Here is a 24,218-nt window from a genome sequence, read left to right on the forward strand (position 1 = left end):
ACTGTTTTTTGCTGTATGTAACAACTAAAAAAAAAAGTGTAGGAATATAGCTATAATATATTTTTTAAAGTGGACTGCATAGATAATTTCAACCTGTAGACTGAGATTTTCCACCTTCACAAATACAGGGTATCAACAACATCCTTTACAAAACAACCATTATTGTGTGAATAGAGCAAACAATACGAATCTGAAACCAATTACATATGATAGAAGATACCTTTAAGTTTTTATTCACCTACTAGAAAAGTGCATTTTGTAGTAGAGGGCAGCATAATCACAAAATTGTAATCAAAATTGTAATCAATAATAATTTATGCAAAACAGCGGTGTTTTGCATAAATTTCAAACCCAATTTTAAAGAAAGCTATTGAATAGACCTATAATTCTGCAACCGTACAGAAAATTCAAAAAGGACAATTGTGCAGCCATTCCAGATGAGGTGGTGGGCGAACAAAAATGAATCAGGGTCCACTGGAGTTGCTGCAAGTTGTATTTTACACAAAGCTTAGGGAAATTCATATGACATAATGCAGTCATGACCTCAACATGTTTCATATGAGGATGAAACCATATAAGTTACATCTTGTACAGAAGCTGTTGGTCAACAATAAAACCAAGATGACCGAATTTTGTCGGTAAATTTCTCCATGATTACTTTTGTGATTATGCAGCCAAATACTGCAGCATGCACATTTTCTGACTGGCAAATAAAAACTTGAAGATATCCTCTATCGCTTGGTAATGGTTTTAGATTAGCATCATGTATTCTATTCATATAATAATAGTTGGAGGCTAGGGAACCCACCCATGTTTCACAGGCCATTAAGTGGAAATTTATTTATTGATTTCATTTGAAATAATTGTTTTTCTCTAACTGTTGATTTAAATTGAGTAGTCTAGTATTTTTTTTGCAATTTTCTGATTCATTTGATTTATTTATTCTTTACTTAACTTTCGTAATTGTATAAAAAACAACAATTGATTGTATTGATAGAAGCATTCAAATTTTGCAGCCACTGTCTGTATTGATACAGCACATACTGAAAGTTTCTAAGTACTGTAGCTTGTAGCAGTGTAATCAGTATCAACAGAGGATTATAAGCTATAACTTAGAGCTACTTACGTGTTTTCATAAATTAACTTTATCATGTAATCCACAACATACACATTAAAATTCGTGGACCATTGAGAATCGACCATATGGTCAATTTAGTAAAGCAAATAGCTCGTGCCAGAGTTTGAATCACATAGTTTGGCAATATTTATTAGCAGAATTAAATTTATTATCTATTCTAACTACTTAGAATTATTAGCAGAGGCATATGATGCAAGAAAGCAAGCTTATAAAGCATCAGCTAAAGAAAAAAACCTCCCGATTCCACCCATCCATTCACTCCAAATGTTTGTCTAGTTCTGCCTTGAACTTATTTACGTTGCTAACCACCACTACGACAGATGGAAGTTTCTTCCAACTATCAACTACCAGCTGGCGAAAAGCGAATTTTCCCACATCTATTCTACAAATGTCTTTCTTCAATTTGAATTTATATCCCCTCAGGCAAGTAATCTGAGCAAGAGGAAGAATCCCATTAGCATTGAGCTTGCTGAATCCATTCAAGGCCTTATACACCTCAATTAGATCACCTCACAGATGCCTAGTCTCCAGAACCTGCAACTGGCAGAACTTAAGCCTTTCCTGGTAACACCAATCTCGTTGCCCTTCTCTGTACTCATTCCAGCAGCTCTACATCTTTCCTAAAATGAGGCCTCCACACCGGTATACAGTAATCAAGGTGTGGCCTGACCTTTGCCTTATACAAGGGGACAATCGCCCCCATATCCCTGCTAGCAAAATTAATATATTATCATTGACAAGACACCATGAGTTACTCTTGAAGTCTTTTTGCACTGTCAGAAAACTTACATATCTGACTGCACAATTACCCCCAGGTCCTTTCCATCCTCCACAACCCTGAGTGTAATACCACACAGTTGATACGTTACTCTAGGGTTACGGCTACCCACATCCACCTAATGTCGACACCTATCTATACGACTTTACAATATCCTGCAACTCACAAAATAAGCGCTCCATCGAGCGTCAATTGCAGCAGCTCTCAAAAAATAAAATAGAATCATGGGCATCCCACAATGGCTATCGCCTCTCTGCAACAAAAACAACTGCTATTCACTTTGGTAAAAAAGTTCAGCTCCATTCAGATACTGAGCTGAGGTTAGAAACTCAACCAATAACACTTAGCAAAAATATCCGGTTCTTGGGCCTAGTACTTTATGCTAAACTTAACTTTCAGGCTCATATAATGCATGAAAAAAAATGAATAGAATTAGCATTAGCATTAGTAGACGCATATGATGCAAGAAAGCAAGCTTATGCAGCATCAGCCAAAAAAAAAAAAAAAAAAAAAACCCTTTCACTTCACCCCTCCGTTCGTTCGAAATACCTATCCAGCTGAGCCTTAAATTTATTTACGCTATCAATTTCCACAACAAGGGATGGAAGTCTGTTCCACCAACCAACTACCCACTGGCTAAAGGCAAAGTTCCGCACATCTATCCTACATCTGTCTTTCCTGAATTTAAATTTATGCCCTCTCAGGTGATTATTCTGAGCAAGAGGAAGTATCCCATCAGCATTGAGCATGCTCAAACCATTCAAGGCTTTGTACACCTCTATCAGATCACCTCGCTGGTGCCTAGTCTCCAGACACTGTAATTTGCAAAATTTAAGCCTTTGTTCGTAAGAGCAACCCTTCGTTCCGTTCACTAACCTTGTTGCCCTTCTCTGTACTCGTTCCAGTAGCTCTACATCCTTCTTGAAATGAGGCCTCCAAACCTGTATACAGTACTCAAGGTGCGGCCTGACCATTGCCTTATACAAGGGAATAATCACCTCCCTATTCCTGCAAGAAAAATTCGTGTATATCATTGATAAGACACCATGAGCTACTCTTGCAGCCCATCTGAACTGCTCAGAGAACTTCATATCTGCCTGCACAATTCCCCCCCAGGTCCTTTTCATTCTCTACTACTGTCAGTGTAGTACCACAGAGTTGATATGTTGCTCTGGGGTTGCTGTTTCCCATATGTAGTACTTTACATTTGTCAATGTTAAACTTCATTTGCCACCTCTCAGCCCATGTGCTCAAACTTTTAAGATCCTGTTGCAGCAGCAGCATAGCAACAGTAGCGTCCTTAACAACCCTGCCAACCTTTGTATCGTCTGCAAACTTCGACATTAAGTTTGATATACCATCATCAATATTATCTATAAATACAGAAAACAACAATGGGCCCAACACTGAACCCTGAGGGACTCCACTAATAACATTAGACCACGATGAGCAGTGTCCATTAAATACCACTCGCTGTCTTCTCCCACTCAACCACCCCTTTGTCCATAGCAGCAATTTGCCTCCAATTCCACACTGCTCCAATTTGTGCAGCAGTCTTCCATGTGCAACAATATCAAAAGCCTTTCTAAGATCCAAATATATAATATCAAAGTTATTCCCTGCAACCAATTCTTTTGTGACTACATCATAGTATCCAATCAAATTGGTCAGGCAAGACATTCCCTTAACAAAACCATGCTGTGTCTGAGCTTTTAACTGAATTCTTGTCAAGATGATCCTGCAGTGCTTCTTTCACAAGTGCTTCCATTAATTTTGCTGGAACAGAAGTTAAACGCACAGGTCTATAATTACTTGTGTCAGCCTTTGATCCTCCTTTGTGAATTGGGGTTACATTTGCACTTCTCCAGTCTGTGGGTACCTCCCCTGTGTCCAAGGAAGCTCTCATAATTATGGCTAACGGATTGCTTACTTCCTTTGTTTCCTTTAATATAACTGGATAGATTCCATCCACCCCAGGTGTCTTTCTTGTATTTATCTTCTACAATTTCTCCTTCACTTTACTCTCAATTATTACAAGATCATCTAGCTCACTGCCAGTGTTTACTCCATCTATGGCATTCCCCTTCCTGAATAACTCCTCATGTGTGAATGTAGATGAAAAATATTGATTTAGTTTGTTAGCTACCTGAGCAGGATCATGAACAGTTGAACCATCGATATCAAGTGGACCAATCTGATTCACCCCCTTCCTTCTAGAGTTTACATAAGTAAAGAACTCCTTGCTGTTTTTCTTTGGATCCCTTGCCAAAGATTTCTCATAATCTGCCTTCGCCTGCCTAACCTCCTTTGTAACTTGGTTACAGATCAACTTATATCTATCATAGGGTTCTGTATCACATGTTAATTTATATATATCCCATACATTTTTCTTCCCTGCCATATGTCTCATTAGTTCATCTGACATCCATTTAGGCCTGACCCTTTAAAAATATTAATTAGTTGGTATGTAAAGCCTAATAGCTTCCAAGATAATTTCTTTGAATACTTCCCATTTTGAGTTTGCTGTTGGTAACATCATCAGTTGGTCCCACTGTATAGAATTTAAATACTGTCTCAGACCATCGTAGTCGCCTTTACGAAAGCAATAACCCTTCCCTTTACCCCTGATGGTAGTTACCTCCTTGAGTAAATCCCACTTCAGCACACTGTGATCACTTCCACCTAGTGGTTCCTGTATCTGCACATTCTTAATGCATGGAGAATCACTACTCATAATCAAATCAAGAGTATTGCTCCCTCTAGTCATTGGATTAATCATCCAATAAATCCACAAAAGCCTTGCTAGTGTGTGAGTGACCAACCCACAAATTCCAGTCAATATCTGGGAAATTAAAATCCTCCATTATAAGACTCTCTCTGATTTACTGGCCCACTCTATTTCCCTGTACAGTTTCTTATTATACTCATCAGAGTCATTAGGCCTATAGCACACTCCTACTCTCAATTTTGATCTCGCAATGCTTATGTCACACCAAACTGACTCGACACCGAACTGTCGAGCAATGTCGACTGGTTTCACTTCCTTGGATTTTATGTGTTTCTTAACTAATAGCATAACCCCTCCTCCCTTCCTATCCTGTCTATTCTTTCTGTAGACATTGTACTGCAGACATGGTCCTTGAGGTTGTCACAGACATTCTCTCAGATATGCCAGACAAGCTGTTCTTGCTACCTGGGAGTCTAAAACGCTGATGGAACTGATATTCGGGTGACACTCAAGTCAAGTGGACCCAATTTCGGCGAAGTCCAGACGGTCTATAACAGCCAAATCCTCTGCTTGCACCTTCACGATGGTGGGACTGTTAGTAATCCTGGGTATAACCTCCACGCACAAGTACATGGTGGGTGACCACCAAGGTGTGAACCAACATAAGCAGGGGTCGAGGTGTGGCGCCCACACCACATGGAGGAACGCCGCCCCTCTATGTTACCAGGCAGTACTAGGTGGTAGATGACTCTCATCAACCGGTGAAATACACCACTTTGCTTATTGGAGGCTTGAAGTGGTGGAACCCATGTTTAGTCTCTAGAGCTAAGTTCCGGCCAGCCCTTCCCTATCTCTTCCATCATGCAGTATGATTGATGATCTTTGAGGTTATGATGAATGTCGTGGCGAGATCCAATATTCCTTACATTTCGAGGGTACAGCTCTAAAATGGTGTTCGCAGGCCGGCCGCTAGATAGTACACCGGACCAAACCTATTGGTAACTCTCTAGGAGGCTTCCGGATCAGCTAGTGTATAATCTTGCTACCTCTACTCTGCCAGATAGTGACTGGAGGGAGTCCGAGTAGTGTGTATGCGGGGAGCATTGTCGAGGCCACGTTATGTCAAGGATCTGGGTATATTCTTACCACATGTACGCCATATCCAAAAATTTCATTACTTCATACAGCATGTCCCACCCACTTTTTCTTACTATTGAATACACCATGAATTGTCAAAATAATAGAGCAAGCTTATCTGCGAAAAGATCTAAACCTCCCAAGGACTTCCTAATTCATTTCACAATTATACGTGGTCTCAATTCCAATCTCAACGATGTCCATTTCCACTTGCAGTCTTCCAAACCCAATGTACTATTTCTGACTGAATCTCAGTTATCAGTTGATTCAACTACTGCTCATCTCAGATGTCCAAATTATTTGCTGTATGATTCCTTTCGCCTCAAAGGTGGTACTTGTGCATATGTCCGTTCTGATATTCCCTGCCAGAGACTTGGCAATTTGGAATCTCCTCTCTTTGATCTTCTCTGGCTTAAAATCACTCTACCTCATTGTGTCAAATTCATCTGTTGTCTCTACCGTTCTCCCAACTCCACTAATCACTTGGGGCTCTTTGACTTCCTCTCTTTGCAACTTGACTTTCTCCAGTCCAACTTTCCTAACAGTGAGGTAATTTTCCTTGGTGATTTTAACGTTCACAACACCAGCTGGCTTCCGTTTTGTAGTCACACCGACCCAGCAGGTCGAGATGCTGAGGCTTTTGCAATTACTAATGACCTAGCACAGATTGTTCATTTACCTACACGAATACCGGACAATCCTAATCATACAGCCAATACGCTTGATCTTTTTCTCACAAACAACCCTTCTAAGTACAAGGTCGAAGTGAGAGGTCCTTTAGGCACTTCAGATCACAAATTGGTGATTGTCACTTCTCCAATGGAACCTTTATCTCATGGCTATTCCCAACTTCGTATTGTTTGGCATTACAAGAATGCAAAATGGGATGACCTGCGAGACTTCTTTTCTTCTTTTCCTTGGTCTGATTACTGTTTCAAAACTTCTGATGTCAGCGTTTGCTCAGATCGTGTCAGTGAAATTATTCTTGCAGGAATGGAATCCTTTATCCCACACTCCACTTTAAGATCTCGTCCTTTATCTAAACCTTGGTTTTCCAATAAATGTGCTATGGCTGTCCAAGAGAAGAATGTTGCATATCGTAATTGGCTTGTTTCTAATTCTTCAGTTTCATTTTCTGCCTACACCAAAGCTCGCAACAATTGTAAAGCAGTTATTAATCAGTCCAAACTAGAGTTTGAACAGGCTAAGAATACAAAACTTGCTTCTTTCCCTAATGGTAGCCGAGCATTCTGGTCTCTTGCCAAAGCTATTGGCCGCACCTTTTGCCCATCTCTGCTCCCACCTCTGTCCAAACCAGATGGTTCTGTTGTCACTTCAGCCAAGGATAAAGCTGACCTGCTAGCATCCCATTTTTCTTCCAGCTCATGTATTAATGATCTTGGTAAAACACCTCTCACCATTCCTAACACGCTCCATTCAATGCCTCCTGTGGTCTCCCGTCAAAAGGATATCAGAAGGATTTTGATGAATCTTGATGCTAAGAAAGCTCCAGGTCCTGATGGTATTTCTCCACTTGTTCTCAAAATCTGTGCTCCTGAACTTACTCCTATTCTTTACCACCTTTTTTCACTTTCTTATTCCAAAGGTGTTTTTCCTTCTGCTTGGAAATTTCCTGATATCCAGCCAGTTCCTAAAAAGGGTGACAAATCCCTCCCATCCAATTATCGTCCCATTGCAATTACTTCTACTCTTTCTAAAGTAATGGAGAAATCAATTAACCGCCAACTCTTAAACTACCTAGAAACCTTCCGTCTGATCAACAATCGCCAGTATGGATTCCGTCAGTGTCGATCCACTGGTGATATTCTGGCTTATGTTACCCATTTATGGACTAATTCAATGGAAAGGTTCGGTGAAACACAAGTAGTTCTCTTGACATCTCAAAGGCTTTTGATCGTGTTTGGCATAAAGGTCTTCTAAACAAGCTTCCATCTTATGGTTTGCCAACTGTTTTTAGTGATTGGTTATCCAGTTTTCTCTCTGATCGCTCACTGAGGGTGATGGTAGATGGCTCTCTGTCTTCTAACTTCTCCATTAATGCCGGTGTCCCCCAAGGTTCAGTTCTTTCCCCCACTCTTTTCCTCTTGTATATCAATGGCCTTCTTCCATTGACTGGAAATCCTATCCATAGTTTTGCCGATGATAGCACATTGCATTCAACTTTCCATTTTGAGAAACCTTGTCCTGCTCAATCAGCTTCAAGTTCTCGAAAATCTGCTGCCAATTCCTTAAATGCCGATCTTCAGGTAATTCTCCAGTGGGGCAAAGACAACTTAGTTGATTTCAACCCTTCTAAAACTCAGTCTTGTGTTATATCTCGCAAAACGGATTCTTCTGCTCCTATGCTTATCTTTAGTGACACTCCGGTTTCTAGGCAAAATGATATATCTCTTTTGGGGATTACCCTGTCTTCTAATCTCTCTTGGCACAAGCACATTACAAATTTTGCTTCCTCTGCATCTAAAAAACTTGGTTTTCTCTTTCGCTCTCGGCGTTACTTTTCTTCCAAACAGCTGCTCACTCCGTATAAATCGCAAATCCGCCCTGCCATGGAATATTGTTCCCACATCTGGGGTGGTGCCCCCGAAACCTCTCTCAGGCTTCTTGATTCCATTCAGAAGAGGGTAGTTAGGTTAATTAATGATTCATCTCTAACAGAGTCTCTCCACTCGCTTTCTCATAGACGCACTGTTTCTGCTGCATGCCTCTTCTACAGATATTTCCATGGGCACTGTTCTTCTGAATTGGCTTCTATAATTCCCGCTCTCTCTTTCAAAACAGTCCGAACACGTGCCGCCACCAGCCAACATCCATTTACTGTCCAACTTCAAACCCACAGAACCAACTTTTCATCTTCCTGATTTATTCATTCTGGAACTGCTGTTTTATGAACCTTCCAGAACCTTCCTTTATGAAGGAAGGTTCTGGAACAACCTTCCTTCATACGTATTTCCTGAAAATTACAATCTACAGAAGTTCAAGTCCAATATCAACAAATATCTTCTTTAGTCTTCTCAACTTCCAACCCAAGCACGGTACTAAGTACTATAGGTTCTAATACCTCTCGTGTTTGGGGTTCTCATAAAAAAAAAAAAAAAAAAAACTCCCAAATTCCAGTTCTGCATTACTTATATCTGTGTGACACCACGTCTCTGATATCCCAACAATATCCACCTTTGATGCTTTAAGCAATACCTCAAATTCATCAAATTTATTTACCAAACTCCTAGCATTGGTGTACACGCAAGTATAAATGCACCTGTTCTTTTTCTTAGCTACCCTAACACAACCGATGTGTTTACTTGTACCCCAATGATTCCCAGCAGTCTCTGAAGTATCCTGTATCTTATTTTCCAAGCTGCTGCTCATTGCAATAGAAGCAGTACAAGAATCACTTTCACCTCTGCCAGTGGCTACTGTTAATCTATTAGTCCTTGTATCCCCCAAATCTAACAGTTTTCTGACCCACCTAACACTGCCTCGATAGCTTCAGCAAACATTCTTGCACCCTTTCTATTTAAGTGTATCCCATCCCTGTGGAAGCAGTCCCTCCTGTTAACAAATACAGACCAGGCTGAAAAAAATTCTGCCCCTTGAGCCTTGCACAATCTTTCCAGGGCCGAATTGATCGACAGGGCTCTCATCATATACTCCCTCCTATCGTGTCTGGGCAGAATTGCAGACACTTTCAAATTCAACCCTAATTCACGGCTTTTGTTCAACAGTGACCTGTACTTGTTAAGTAATTCCGCCGGTCTCCTACTTAAAGTTATATGCTCAAAGTTATCTCTTCTATGGCATGGGGAGCTGATCACTTCACACATTTACACATGTATTGAACCTTGATAACATCTTGTCTAGACTATGGAGCCCCAGTTTATGATTCTGCATGGAAGACAGTATTGGCTTGGCTCAATCCGGTGCAGCATAGTGCTCTCAAGATTGCTTTAGGGGCCTTTAAGACATCCCCAGTGCAAAGTCTGTATATAGATGCCAATGAACCTCACTACATCTTAGGAGAAAAGTATTCCTTCTCAGCTATGCAGCCAAATTACATAGCATCCCTTATCACCCCATCTGGACATATCTCTCTGAACCTCAATGGGCAAACTTCTATAAAAATAAACCCAATGAAAACAAACCTGCTGGCATTCGGCTACAGGAGCTAATGCAATGCTGGAACATCTATTTTGGAAATATATCTCATGCCGCAGATGCAGTACAAGCACCATGGGCAATATATATACCTCTATATGATAACTCCTTTCTTCAGTGGAAAAAATACTCCCTATCGAATTAAAATCGTAGACAGTTACATGATGCTCATGCATTGGCTAATTCTCACAGTCTTCATGTATATACAGACGGCTCAAAAACAGACATGTCCATAGGAGCTGCAGTGGTCCTTCCTACATCCACTGTCTCTGTCTAGTCTTCCCTGGAAACAACAGCCAATGGAGCTCTTACAAAGCTACAAGAATGGGCCAGCCTCCATAAACTCCATATTTCCCCCTGAGAAAACTACTTCAATTCTACTCAGAGGAACCCTTCAAATAAGCAGGCCGCCGCAGATTAAAATTGCTGGTAGAACTATCAAACTGACAACTGAGATGAAGTACCTTGGGGTAATTTTCGACCCCAAGCTCACGTTTTACCCGCATATAGACTACCTTCATCGCAAAGTCAGGAACTACACGGCAATGGTAGTGAGGATCAGCAGGTCTGACTGGGGCCTAAATCGCCGCTCACTGCATATGCTATATAAAGCTGTACAATATAAAATAAAATAAAGCTGTACTTATTCCCATTATAACCTACTGTGCAGGTGTCTGGTATCATCGTGCACTCATTGTTCGTAACCAAAGGAAGCTCACCTCCATCCAGCGTAATATCCTTCTCACTATCACCCGTGCCTGCTGCACAGTAAGCAACCCAGCGCTCCAAGTCTTGGCAGGAGTTCTCCCTCTAGACCTGCAGATAATTCGCAAAGGCGTGCACCTGGATTTCACTACAAACCCAGCAAACACCATCAAAGAAGAAAAAAAGTGCCTTGCAGTCTACCTTCTTAACGCCTGGCAAAACAGATGGAATACCACCCCCAAAGGTTCCATCACTAAAAAATTCTTACCTGAAATAGCCCAGATCTACCCTAAAGCTCCAGCATGGTACAGCCCAGGGATATATACCACTTTCCTGATTACAGGCCATGGATCCATAAATCACAAACTTGCCTCTATGAACATCGTGGATGACCCTCGCTGTCTTTGTGGTGAAAATGAAGACTGGGATCACCTATTCTATGTTTGCCCGCTCTACGAGGACCTGCGAACATTGCTCATATCAAAAATACATGCCTTGCCTCGAGGAAATGAACATTTTCTGATCAATGAGGAAGACCAGTAGCACGCTTTCTCTGCCTTCGCCCATGATCTCTTCACCAGAAGAAGATCACTGGTACAACATCCTGGAACTGATGCACATTGATCAACACCCTTTTCTCATATACTGAACATCTTCACCTAGATTGTGACCACTTCTAGCTACTGAACTTGACACTCAGGTCGCTTGAATTGTTTCATCCGTGTCTCTCTTGATACGTGATTGTCTTCCCACCCTCTCGAGGGGCCTCTTCTTCCACTTCCGCTTAGGTGAGAGAATTCCCACCCAACCTGTGGAGGATGCCTTCCCTTACATCCTCCGTCGCTCTGTCTATACCTCCTTTCCTTTACCCTCTCCAGTACATCCTGTACTCCCTGAACCCTATTATTTTATATATATATATATATATTTTTTTTTTTTTTTACTTGGTCTCTTTCCAGGAAGCTCAGGTGACCTGGAGGAGACTAGCCAGAGAATTATGGGCAGCCTGGCTACCTCCTAGTGGTGTGTGCGGGCAACGTGGGGTCCCATCAGGGGCCCTGCGGCCAAAAGCCAGGACACCCAACAGAACCCAGCATAATACTTCATTTACAACACAAAAAATTTTTCTGGCTTTCACAGTGATACTGTTTGTCTCCACAGAGTATATATGGTGCAGATGTGGGAAACCACCGGAGGCGCCTTTCCCCCAACACTATGCACACACTATGCACACTATGTCTCTGTCTAGTTACCAATTGAATGTAGTGAGTGTTTTTACAGCAGAACTGTATGCAATAAAAATGGCTTTGAATCTCCTTAACAACCTATTAAATACCCAGGTCATAATATATACAGACTCTAAGTGCAGTGAGTGCCTTACAAAATAAACTACTACATTCCCATCCTCTTCTCACATGAGATCACTGTTATGTAACCGTGACAAAAAGAAGCTGACTGTAAAATTCTGCTGGATACCCAGCCACGTCGGAATTCCAGAAAATGAGCGTGCAGATGAAGCTGCTAAAGTGCCCTGCTTGTTTTGACTCCATCTCAGTTCCTTACTCTGATTTCAAACCAATCATACAACGGATATATACTGATATGTGGTCTGAAATGTGGTATACCCAGACAGGAAACAAACTTCTTGAAATAAAATAGAATCCACAGTTGTGGAGATCCAGTTTCAGACTAAACAGGCACGAAGAGGTCGTGCTTGCAAGAGCCCGAATTGGCCATACACATCTAACGCACCTCTTTTTACTGCTAGGACAAGATCCTCCACTTTGCTTACACTGTTACTGCCTACTTAATGTTAAGCACATCCTATTGAGTGTGCACATTACATTCAGTTAGAATTGCATGTTTCAAATCACAGCTAAATTTATAAAAACCTCTACAACTGTCCCAAATACTTGGAGATGATAGCAATTTCGCAGAACTTTTTATTTACCTGAAAATGATTAACGTCTACAGTCACTTTCAGACCTATTTCTTATAACATATACAGTTACTTCTAGACCAAAGTAACAGGCGCAATTTGGCCATAGTAGCCCTTGCGCCATTAAACCCCACTCATACAACAACAGCTACCAACATGCAGTACAATACATTTGTCAATATTAAACTTCAGTTGCCACCTCTCAGCCCATCTGCCCAACTTTTCTAGATCCTTTTGCAGTAATGTAATGTCATTAGTGTTATTGACAACCCTGCCAACCTTCATATCATCTGCATACTTAGACATTAACCCTGACATACCTTCATCAATATCATTGATAAATACTAAACACAACCATGGGCCCCAACAAATAACCCTGGGGGACTCCACTAATAATATTAGTCCACGTAAAGCAGTGTCCACTGATAACCACTCTCTGTCTTCTCCCATTGTAGAAACTTGCCCTTAATGCCATGCTGCTCCAATTTGTAAAGTAGTCTTCCACGTGCCACAGTATCAAAAGCTTTCATAAAATCCAAGTTATCCTAAAATCAAAATTATTTCTTGAATCCAGTTCCTTTGTGACCACATTATAGTATCCGATCAAACTGACAAAACTTCGCCTAAACAAACCCATGCTGTGTCCGAACTATAATTGCAGTTTTGTCTAGATGATCCTGCACTGTTTCCTTAACCAGTGTCTCCATTATTTTCCCTGGAATAGAAGTTAGACTAACAATCTATAATTACCCAGGTCACCCTTTGATCCCCCTTTTTGAATTGTGAACACATTTGCACATCTCCAGTCCATGGGGATCTCCCCTGGGTCCAAGGAAGCTTTCATAATTATGGTAAGGGTTTCCTTACTTCCTTTGCTGCTTCCTTTAATATAACTGGATAAATCCCATCCACCCCAGGTGCCTTTCCTATGTTCAATTTCAGCAATTTCTTCTCCACTTTACTCTGTTATAACAAAATCATTAAGCTCCATGCCAAATTTTGATATGCTTCTGGCCTCCACTTCCTACAGACCTCCCGATGTGTGAATGTAAATGCAAAATACTCATTCAGTTTCTCAGCTTCCTCAGAAGGTTCATCAACAATTTAACCATCGATGTCAAGTGGACCAATCTGATTCATTCCCTTGCTTCTAGAGTTTACACATGTAAAGTCTTTACTGTTTTTCTTTTCATTGTTTGCCAAATATTTCTAGTAATCTGCCTTTGCTTGCCTAACGTCCTTTGTGACTTGATTACAGACTATATTATATCTGCCATAGGCATCTGTGTCTCCTGATAATTTGTGTCCCATGCATTTTACTTCTCTGCCACAAGACTAATTAAGTCATCTGACATCTATTTAGGCCTAAACCTTGAACAGTGTTTCATAGTTTGTATGAAAAGCCTAGTAGCTTCCAAGATTAATTCTTGAATGCTTCCCATTTAAAATTTGCTGTTGGTAACATCAGTTGTTCCCACTGTATAAAACTTTAAAAACCTCTGAGACCACTGTAGGCATCTTTATGAAAGCAAAAACCCTTCCGTTTAACCCCAGGAGCTCACATCTGGTGAGTATGGGCTTGGCACACCCAGGGTCCTGAGCTGGATATCATCATTCTTCTCTTCCATGGTGATTCCTTTCTACTTCTCTCTCCCTCCCTCCCTCTCTCTCTCTCTCTCAGGGTAACTCGGAAATTTTTTTGGCTGGTGCAGCATAAGCCTCCTTGTACCATATGGCTAATAATAATAAATAATAATAATAACCCTGATGGTAGTTACATCTTTAGATATATCCCACATCAGTACACTGTGATCGCTGCCACCTAGTGGTTCCATTATCTGCAGATTCTTAATGCATGAAGAATCACTGCTGATAATCTGATCAATAGTATTACTCCCTCTTGTTGCCTCTCGAACATTCTGTGTAAAAAACATTCATCTGATAAATCCACAAGTCTTGCTAATTTGTGAGTGACCAACTCACAAGATCTAGTCTATATCTGGAAAGTTAAAATCCCCCATTATAAGACAATCTGATTTACATGCCCACTATTTCTCTGCAGAATTGTTCGTTGTACTCATCAGAGTCATTAGGCATATAACACACTTCTACTCTCAACTTGGTTTTCACAGTGCTAATGTCACACCAAACTGACTCAACGCTGCACTGTCCACCCATGTCAACTGGATGCACATCCTTAGATTTTATGTTTCTTAAATAACAGCATCATCCCTCCTCCTCCTCCCCTTCTATCCTTTCTGTACACATTGTACTCCCCAAATTCCAATTCTGCATTCCTTATCTCTGTGTGAAACTATGTCTGATATCCCCACAGCACCTCAAATTCATCAAATTTATTTACTATACTCCGGACATTGGTACATGCAAGTATACATGCACCTATTCCTACTCTTAGTTACCCTAACACAACCCATGTATTTACTTGTTCCATTATGACTCCCAGAAGCACATGAATTCCCCAGTACCTCGCTTTCCAGGCTGCTGTTCATTCAAATAGAAGAAATGCAAGAATTACTTTCACCTCTGCCTGTGGCTACCATTAAAATATTAGTCTGTGAATCCCAAGCTAGCAGTTTTCCGACCCACCTAAAACTGCCTCGATAGCATCAGCTGTTGTTGTTTGGTTTTTAGGAGCATTAGCAACTAAGGCCATATTGCTCCAGGATTATGCAGTGGTCATTCCCTGACCTTTCCGCATCCTCCGTATTTGGTGGTGATGGGCTCGAACCCCGGTCTAATCAAGAAGCGTGTGCTACGCACTGCTGCTCCTTCCCACCTGGCTACGGAGGCGCCTGATAGCATCAGCAAATATTCTTGCAACCATTCTATTTAAGTGTATCCCATCCCTGTAGAAACAATCTCTCCTGTTAAGAAGCACAGTTCACACTGAGCAAAGGTACCTCATGAGACTTGCATCTCTCCACGGTTGATTCATTGACAAGGCTCTCATCATATACTGCCTCCTATCTTGTCTGAACAGAATTGTAGATACTTTCAAATTTATCCCTAACTCGCGACTTTTTTTCAACATTGACCTGTACTTGTTAGGTCTGCATTTCTCCTACTCTTAATGTCATTATTGCCAACGTGTACACAAATATTACCCTTGGTGTCCTTAAAATATATCTGCTCTACAAAGTCATCAACTTTTTTCCCTGGCAGACATATCCTGGTCATATTCAACCTATCCTTTTTGCACAATATATTTCCCATCTCCCTGTCAATAGAGTCACTGAAATAACTAGCTCCTGTGGGACCAGTGCATTCTGCCCTGAAGGTTGCCGCTGTGTTGGCTGATAATCAAGTGCAAGCTCTGGCATTGATGTTGGCAGCTGAGAGCTTGATGGGTCTGCCAATTTAAATCCTTCAATGGCATCTACCCTCTTCATGCTCTAATAAAGGCCCATAACTATGCTGAGTTGGTGCCTAATGTCTTCATACTGCTTACATCCAGCACACACAAAGACATCCCCTTTTGGCAATATCATGTCCTGTTCCAGGGAGATCAAGTTGAACATTTTTTTAGGCTGTGATGCATTGGAGAATTGTCCCTTCCACTCTCCCCTAAGCTACAGCGCTCCCGCTACTTTATGCACATTACTTTGCTGCTCTAGTCTAAGGCATGATTTCTGTGTAAATACGATTTAATCAACAATGAAAATTAATAAATTTAATTGATTAATTTACTATGCTATACTTGACTATACCAAGATAATGCAGTAATATGTATTCTGCTATATAGTTTTACGTTTTACCTTAGCTATCAAGTTCGAGATATACATTACCAAGTTACGCTATACTGTAACAATCACAATGGTAAATTAGAAAAAGAAAACAAAAGAAAATTTATAAAGAAAATAAACTGATTATTATTTTGATGTTATATTTGTTTATTTTTTCATTATGTTTTTGACGTCCATTATATATTTATCGCTCCGAAAAAATGATACAGTTACATACACACAACAGAAATGTGATTAGGGCAAGTGAGACAGAGCAAACACTTTTAGGGCAAGTGGGCAATAGCGCTTAAGATATTAGGGCAAGTGGGGTGATGCCATATAAACAATGAAAATTTTTATCATAAAGTAAGGAATACTGTCGATGACAGCAGTTTCTTGTACAGAAGATTTGCAGCTTATTTCATATTTTGAGATACATATCATGTTCAGCTTGCTAATTTCATTAAATTTAACCAAAGGATCAGAGCCAGATTTAAACTTTTGTGGCCCTAAGCTATAAGATGTATGAGGGCCTTCTTTCTCTTACAGCTCACCTGGGCGAATATTAAAAAAGGATTTTTGATGTTAAAAACGTTTTTACCGGCATTATTTGTAAGAAAGCGTTATGTTACTCAGAAATCATCACGAAACCCAATGCGAGTCGTTGTACTTGTTGTGTGCAGTGACACAACAAGTGCAACTGAGCAGCAGCGCGCTATGTTATACCATTATATCAGCATAATGATTAATACACAGGTGAATGCGCCAAAATCTACAGCGCAGCATTCGAAGGAATATTGTGAAAGAAAGAAAGGGAAGTTGGACAGAAATGTGAATCCAGATGAAATTCAACAAGTGTTTCATTATGCCTGGGAGTTCTCAAACTGCACCCAAAAAAAAACTCTAGCTGAAATAATGAAGTAATATCGTGAACAGAAGAAAAGGAAATTAGAAATTCAAACTATTCCGAATCATAATGAAATTCAACCACAGTTCTACTATGCCTGATACTTATCAGGAATCTACAGTCCGATAGTACATTTTCTAAAATTCTTACAAAAACAGGCAATGGAGAAGCATTATTACCAGATGAACTTAAAATTATAGAATCGAGATTTGTTACCAAAGAAGATGCTACTAATTTATGTCCGCAAAGGATTCAAAATAAAATTCATAAAATGTTAGTGACTGAATCTGCAGGACTTCCATACATTCTACCATTATTGAAAGGAAAACCATACATGATTACTACAAATATAGATGTGATCGATGGATTAATAAATTGTGCAATCGGTACTTTAGTATACAGTGGATTCCGGTTATTTTGGCCACCGGTTAATCAGGGCAGCCGTTTATTTGAGGCAAATCTTAAAAAATAGAAACCAATCAAGAAAATAGCCAGGGTTTACTTCGCTTAATTGGGACAGCATGCCGTTTAATCGGGGCAGGAGACCGCAGCATTGGAGATTACCCTACGATTCTCTCCGACGGTACCACGTGGTTCGGTCATAATTCTGGAGGTCACAACCATAAAACAATAAAAACAATTAGCAGTCACCTGTTTATTGGGCTTTTCTGTTAGTGCAATCTATCATAAATAAATAGTAAATTCGATCATACTGAATTTGTGATAATACCGACAGCTGGAATTCTGTGGGTTATTATGGTGAAACGTGTTTACACTAACATGAAATCTTCAATCATATAAAAAAATTAATTTTCAAAATCTTCTCTTCATTCCTATTTTTAAAGCTTCGTAATTTGTTACACCGTTCTCACTTGCACATATCATGTTACTTGCAATTTGTGTGTGCCACGTTCTTTGTTATTGATTGCTTATCCTTTTACTGTTTTAAATTTTAACCCCACCCACAAATGTCAGTGAACAGAAATGTCAACTAGTTAGTATGTACATATTCCAGTACGCATTAATTATTCCGATTATCATGTATATTCTTCCGATTTTCACGTATCGTTTAATTTTTTAATTGGTAAGGTAATAAAGGGTAAATTTGTGCTTAATATATCTTTGCTTTTATAGCCTGTGGATAACATTCCTCCTATTTTCACTAATTAGAATCGCTGTTTAATAGAATTAAAATTCAATTCACAAATATGATCGCAATGACTGGCGCTTACTGCACATCGTATAGTGAACGGTACTTTACTATGTTGAGTTCGTCGTAACGTGATTTGATTGTACAGTGAACCATTTCTAAAGGGGAGGGGGTACATTGTATTTTTAACTATTTACATGAAACTTCGGTTAATTGGGGCAGCCGCTTAATCGGGCCAAAATACACTAGTCCCAATGTGTACCAAATAACCTGAATGGACTGTATTTTGAATTTGAGGACGATGAAACAGTTAAATAAGTATGGATGAAATTTCCTGAGTCAAAAATAGGACATAACCTTCAATCTCGTTATAAACAATATACGAAAGGTAAACGTTTACCAAGTCAATCCGTACATATTATAAAACAATGAACTACAATTCCATTCAAGAACAATAGAAAATTAACATGTAGACATACACAATTTCCTTTAGTATGTACTTGTGCTTTGACTATACATAAATCTCAAGGAGGGACCTTCAACAAAGTTGTATATAATTAGAGAAAGATCATCAACAGCAACTTATACATGTGGCATTATCTCGAGTGACCTCATTGCAAGGTCACTTGAGACCTTGCAATATATATTACAGGTTCCCATGACGATTTCACATTTCACCACGTCAAAGCTACTAGTAATATAGAACTTCGTGCTAAACTAGATCGCTTGTCGGGGTAAACTAGCTAGCTTGAAAAATAATAAGCTACCATCTCTAAAGGATGAACTGCAAGATTTCATACAAAGTGGTATATCTGTATTGTCAATGAATGTACAAAGTTTACGGGCCCACGTGTGAGATATCGAAATGGACGCAATCTTACAGCAATCCAAAATATTGATATTAAGTGAAACGTGGTTGGATAACGATGAACAAATATTACTTAAACTATTCCAATGTGCGACTCAACTTAAAAGGTTGGATGTTCGTAGTGGTCGTGTTGCGATATATCAACGTGAAGGTTCAACTATCATCAGTACACCACATATCTTTGCACAACGTAATAGCAGCAATGCGACAGCAGTCATCAGATGAAATTGGAGACCTTTGTAGATTTTGTGCAAATTCAATAGTGAATCTATTTTCATCATTGCCAGGGATGTCGTTAGATATAATTCAAAAATTCATAAACAAGAATTTGATGCCATATTCCATTTAAGGTGCAAAATTACTGGAAGAGCCATTGGATCGTATACCTATAGTTCTCACTGGTGATTTCAATCTAGAATTAAATTCTGAGGCTGGAAGGAAGTTTTGTAAATTTATGAAAGATGTCTTCAATTTAGATATTAAGTCAAAACTACACGTAATGGAACGACAATCGATGGAGTATTCACTCGAGAATTAAAATCATTTGAGTGTCAAATTATATATCTTATTTCAGTTATCATAGACCAATAATTTTAGTGTTATTATAATATATTTTATCGGCCTCCGTAGCCGAGTGGTCAGGAGCGGGAGTGCAGTAGCACATGCTCTGAGTAGACCGGGGTTCAGGCCCCTGACTGCTGAATACGGTCGATCTGCCAACCCGCACTGGACCAACGTGGCAGATTATGGTCCACTTACCCTCATCATTAATTGTTGAGGAGGCAGTGCTGCCTCCTCAACAATTAAAGGTAAAGTGCTGTCATTATCAAATTGTTGATAATGGCAGCACTTTACCTTTTTTATAATATATTTTATATGAATTATTTCATTGTACACTAGTACAATGAAAAATTCCATTTATTGTATTTAATTGTACTAAAATTATTTTTTCGATAAAAATAATGCAGCAATACTTTTTTTATTTATTTGACTGTACCAGTTTCATAACTTTTTATTTTACTGTACTAGTTTCACAATGAGTTCCTGCAGTAAAGACGTTTTTAATGGCTGCCGCTGTGACCTTATCAGTAGGGTCGAAATAAGTTTGCCGACCCAATATGGAACATGTGGTGTCCTTAGGCCTTGGGAGAGGAGGGGTAGTTGGTTGAAATGAAAGACAAGGTTCTCGCTTCACAGTATCTTTAATGACACAAAAGAAAGTATACTAAAATTTAACTGTAATTGTAACAAGAAAATAAATTTCAAACCAATTAAAGTACCAGTTTTGTTTTATTTTTTGTCATACCAGTCATACTTCTCTGAGCATTTCATATTTTGGAGTAAGGCTTTCTCATTTTTAACAAACCTGTAAAATTCTGCACAGCTTAAGTTAAAAAGACAAAAAACCTGAATACTTCAACAGTATTTATGCCACGCAAATGAGTGTTCGTGTATTCAATTATTTTTACACTAATTATCTTACATTTGATCACTTTTTTAATAAATACAGGACAATTTGCATGGCATACAGGACTACGGAACACAAGACCTCAATACGGTGACATTATTATTATTATTATTATTATTAGCCATATGGTTCAAGGAAGCCTGAGGCTTATGCTGCACCAGCCAAAACAAATTTCTGAATTACCCTGAGAGAGAGAGAGAGAGAGAGAGAGAGAACATTTCTGTGTATCATTAACCATATGGTGTAAGGAAGCCTGAGACTTATGCTGCACCAGGCAAAAAAAAAAATTCCCTGAAAAAAGAGTTACCCTGAGAGTGGGAGAGAGAATCAGAAGTAGAAAAGAATCACCAAGAAGGAGATGAATGATGATATTCAGCTCAGGACCCTGAGTGTGCCAAGCACATAATCAGATGTCCCCTGGGGTTTATATATGGGACATATGGCTGTAATCCTGCACTTTGGTCATGCAAGTCACTGCCAGCTGTAACCTGGAGTGAATCGTATTCTGACAGACATTTCCAACTTGACAGCATGAGCAACACTGACTATATACTGGCAATGTAAGTGCAGTAATTTTTTTTTTTCATTTTCAAAAAAAAAATTTCCTGACTGCATAATTTGATTATAAAAATAAAAGTGGATAGTTATAAAAACGATAACGGAAATAGGAAATTATTATTAATTTTTAATAATAATTTTCAGGTAATATATTTTGTACTGCTTTAAAATAATATGATTATATTTTGTGATTATTTGTAATAATTTCTAAATTATTACATTTATGAAGAGGTGAATTAAATAAAAATACATATAGTACTTAATGCTATAAATCCAATGATTTTAACTTTTTATCTATCTATCTATATATATATATATATATACACACGCACACACACACGGCCGACCGGGCTAGCCGAGTGGGTAAGGTACCTGCCCGGCAACCCAAAGGTCGCGGGTTCGATTCCCGCCTCGGGCTTGGATCAAAGTACTGCAAAAACCTTGGGAGGTGCAATATGGCCACAGAAGCTGATGCGCCAACAACTACCAAATCAAAAAAAAAAAAAAAAAAAAAACACACACACACGTGTGTCTTCCCCAATTGATTCAGGAGTATTGTATTATCAAAACTTATCCAAACACAGTTGTAAAAAATTACTGGGAGTACGTAGTACATTGCTTAATGTCCAAGTTTGCAGACAATACGAAGGTTGGCAGGGTTGTTAACAATACTAATGACAGTACACTGCTGCAACAGGATCTAGAAAAGTTGAGCAGATGGGCTGAGAGGTGGCAAATGAAGTTTAACATTGACAAACGTAAAGTACTACATATGGGAAACAGCAACCCCAGAGCAACGTATCAACTCTGTGGCACTACACTGACAGTGGTAGAGAATGAAAGGGACCTGGGGGTGGTTGTGCAGGCAGATATGAAGTTCTCTGAGCAGTGCAGACGGGCTGCAAGAGTAGCTCATGGTGTATTGTCAATGATAAATAGGAATTTTTCTAGCAGGGATAAGGAAGTGATTATTCCCTTGTATAAGGCAATGGTCAGGCCACACCTAGAGTACTGTATACAGGCCTGGAGGCCTCATTTCAAGAAGGATGTCGAGCTGCTGGAACGAGTACAGAGAAGGGCAACAAGATTAGTGAATGGAACAAAGGGGTGCTCTTACGAAGAAAGGCTTAAGTTTTGCAAATTACAGTGTCTGGAGACTAGGCACCAGCGAGGTGATCTGATAGAGGTGTATAAAGCCTTGAATGGTTTGAGCATGCTCAATGCTGATGGGATTCTTCCTCTTGCTCAGAATAATCACCTGAGAGGGCATAAATTCAAATTGAGGAAAGACAGATGTAGGATAGACATGCAGAAATTTGCCTTTGGCCAACGGGTGGTTGGTTGGTGGAACAGACTTCCATCCCTTGTCTTGGAAGTTGATAGTCTAAATAAGTTTAAGGCTCAGCTGGACAGGTATTTCAAACGAACAGAGGGGTGAAGTGTAAGTTGTTATTTTTTATTTATTTATTTTTTTTGCCTGATGCTGCATAAGCTTGCTTTCTTGCATCAAATGCTCTACTAATGCTAATGGCCAGTAAACAGACCGACATATAGTATCGTGCCTGTTCCGTGACAATTCCCAACACAGAATACTATGGACCGGCAGAAACGGAGTGTTGCGCATGCTCCGTGTCAATTTCCAACACACAGACTATCAGAAACCGTGGCAACCGGCAGTTAGTGAATGTCGCGCATGCTGAGCAAGTCGGAACTGACCGTCAGAATACGATTCACGCAAGGTTCGAGCTAGCGGTGACTTGCGGGCTGACCGTGACTCACCGACACTAAAGCGCAGGATTACCCGTATGGCAACCCTATCGCGGCAACAACTCTTTATGTACCTGGTACATATTTTTTTTTATGATGGAGCGAGGCCTCTTGTACTGTGAGGCCCTTAGCTGTAGCTTGTTCAGCTTATGTGTAAATCCGGCCCTGCCAAGGATTCTCATATTGGAGGAACATAATAATGCATTCCAACCAGCCAATGCATAATCTAAAATTATTAAATTTTGATTAGACGAATCTTTAGATTCTTTTAAGTAAATCCTATCTGGAAACAAAAACATACCTAGTCAAGTTTTGATATAAGCCAAATTTTCGGCATAAAATATACTACTTAAGCTGTAAAACGTTCACTCCACCGATAAAGACAACCACGTTTATCAGATACTGCAAATGAAAAGACGCCTAGCGAGCGAAAAATACATCGTCATACATACAAACAAACAAAACAGAATAGTAATCGTACTACTGTACTCTGTGGTAGAGGCCTCCACGGACTACATTTTTTTATTTTTACCTGGCTCGAGCTCGAAGTCTAGACGGCCCCCAGAGGCGGATTTAACGGCGGGCGCACCGGGCGCGCGCCCTGGGCCCCAACTTCTGAAGGGCCCGCGCAATACCTCAACTTTATACGCAAAACCCCATCAAATTAGTTGAACATATTAGTTAAAAACTTTGTGATTATTATTATGCTATTATTTATTACATTATACATATATTATATTCAAATTTTATTGGAAATAAAATATTAATAATGCATAATATTTTTTATTTATTTAAAAAAATGGTTAACATGTATATTTATTTTCCCTGTCTCTCTCTTTTCTTTAAGGGGCCCAATATTTTATTCTGCGCCCAGGGCCTCAACCGACCTTAATCCGCTACTGACGTCCCCAACCCGACCGCAGCCCGAATTTGTTTTTCAACCCCCCCACCGATTTTTATCCCACCCCGATTGAAACTTTTTATGTAAATAAAATGGCTAGCATTACTTTGAAGTTTCATAATAATAAACTAAACTTTCAGATTCCAAATTCCAAATACTATTGTTATATAAGTATTATAATTATATAACAATAATAATTATCAAAATGATTATCAATGTTAATTATAAAAAAAAAAAGAAAAGAAAAGAAAATGT

The 24,218-nt window shown here is 39.5% G+C and overlaps 1 protein-coding gene across 1 annotated transcript in view; it reads right to left on the reverse strand.

The window, feature by feature from the left end:
- The window catches only part of LOC150083167 (xaa-Pro aminopeptidase 1-like), an 886,380-nt gene extending 862,951 nt beyond the window's left edge, over positions 1 to 23,429 (reverse strand). The window contains exon 1 of the mRNA XM_090377885.1: positions 23,364 to 23,429. The gene's annotated coding sequence lies outside the window, so the exon portion shown is untranslated. The remainder of the gene's footprint in view (positions 1 to 23,363) is intronic.
- Positions 23,430 to 24,218: the final 789 nt, after the last annotated feature.

Source organism: Mastigoproctus giganteus, chromosome 7 (genome assembly GCF_048544385.1).
Source record: "Mastigoproctus giganteus isolate SK-2022 chromosome 7, ASM4854438v1, whole genome shotgun sequence".
NCBI classification, from domain to species: Eukaryota; Metazoa; Arthropoda; class Arachnida; order Uropygi; family Thelyphonidae; genus Mastigoproctus; species Mastigoproctus giganteus.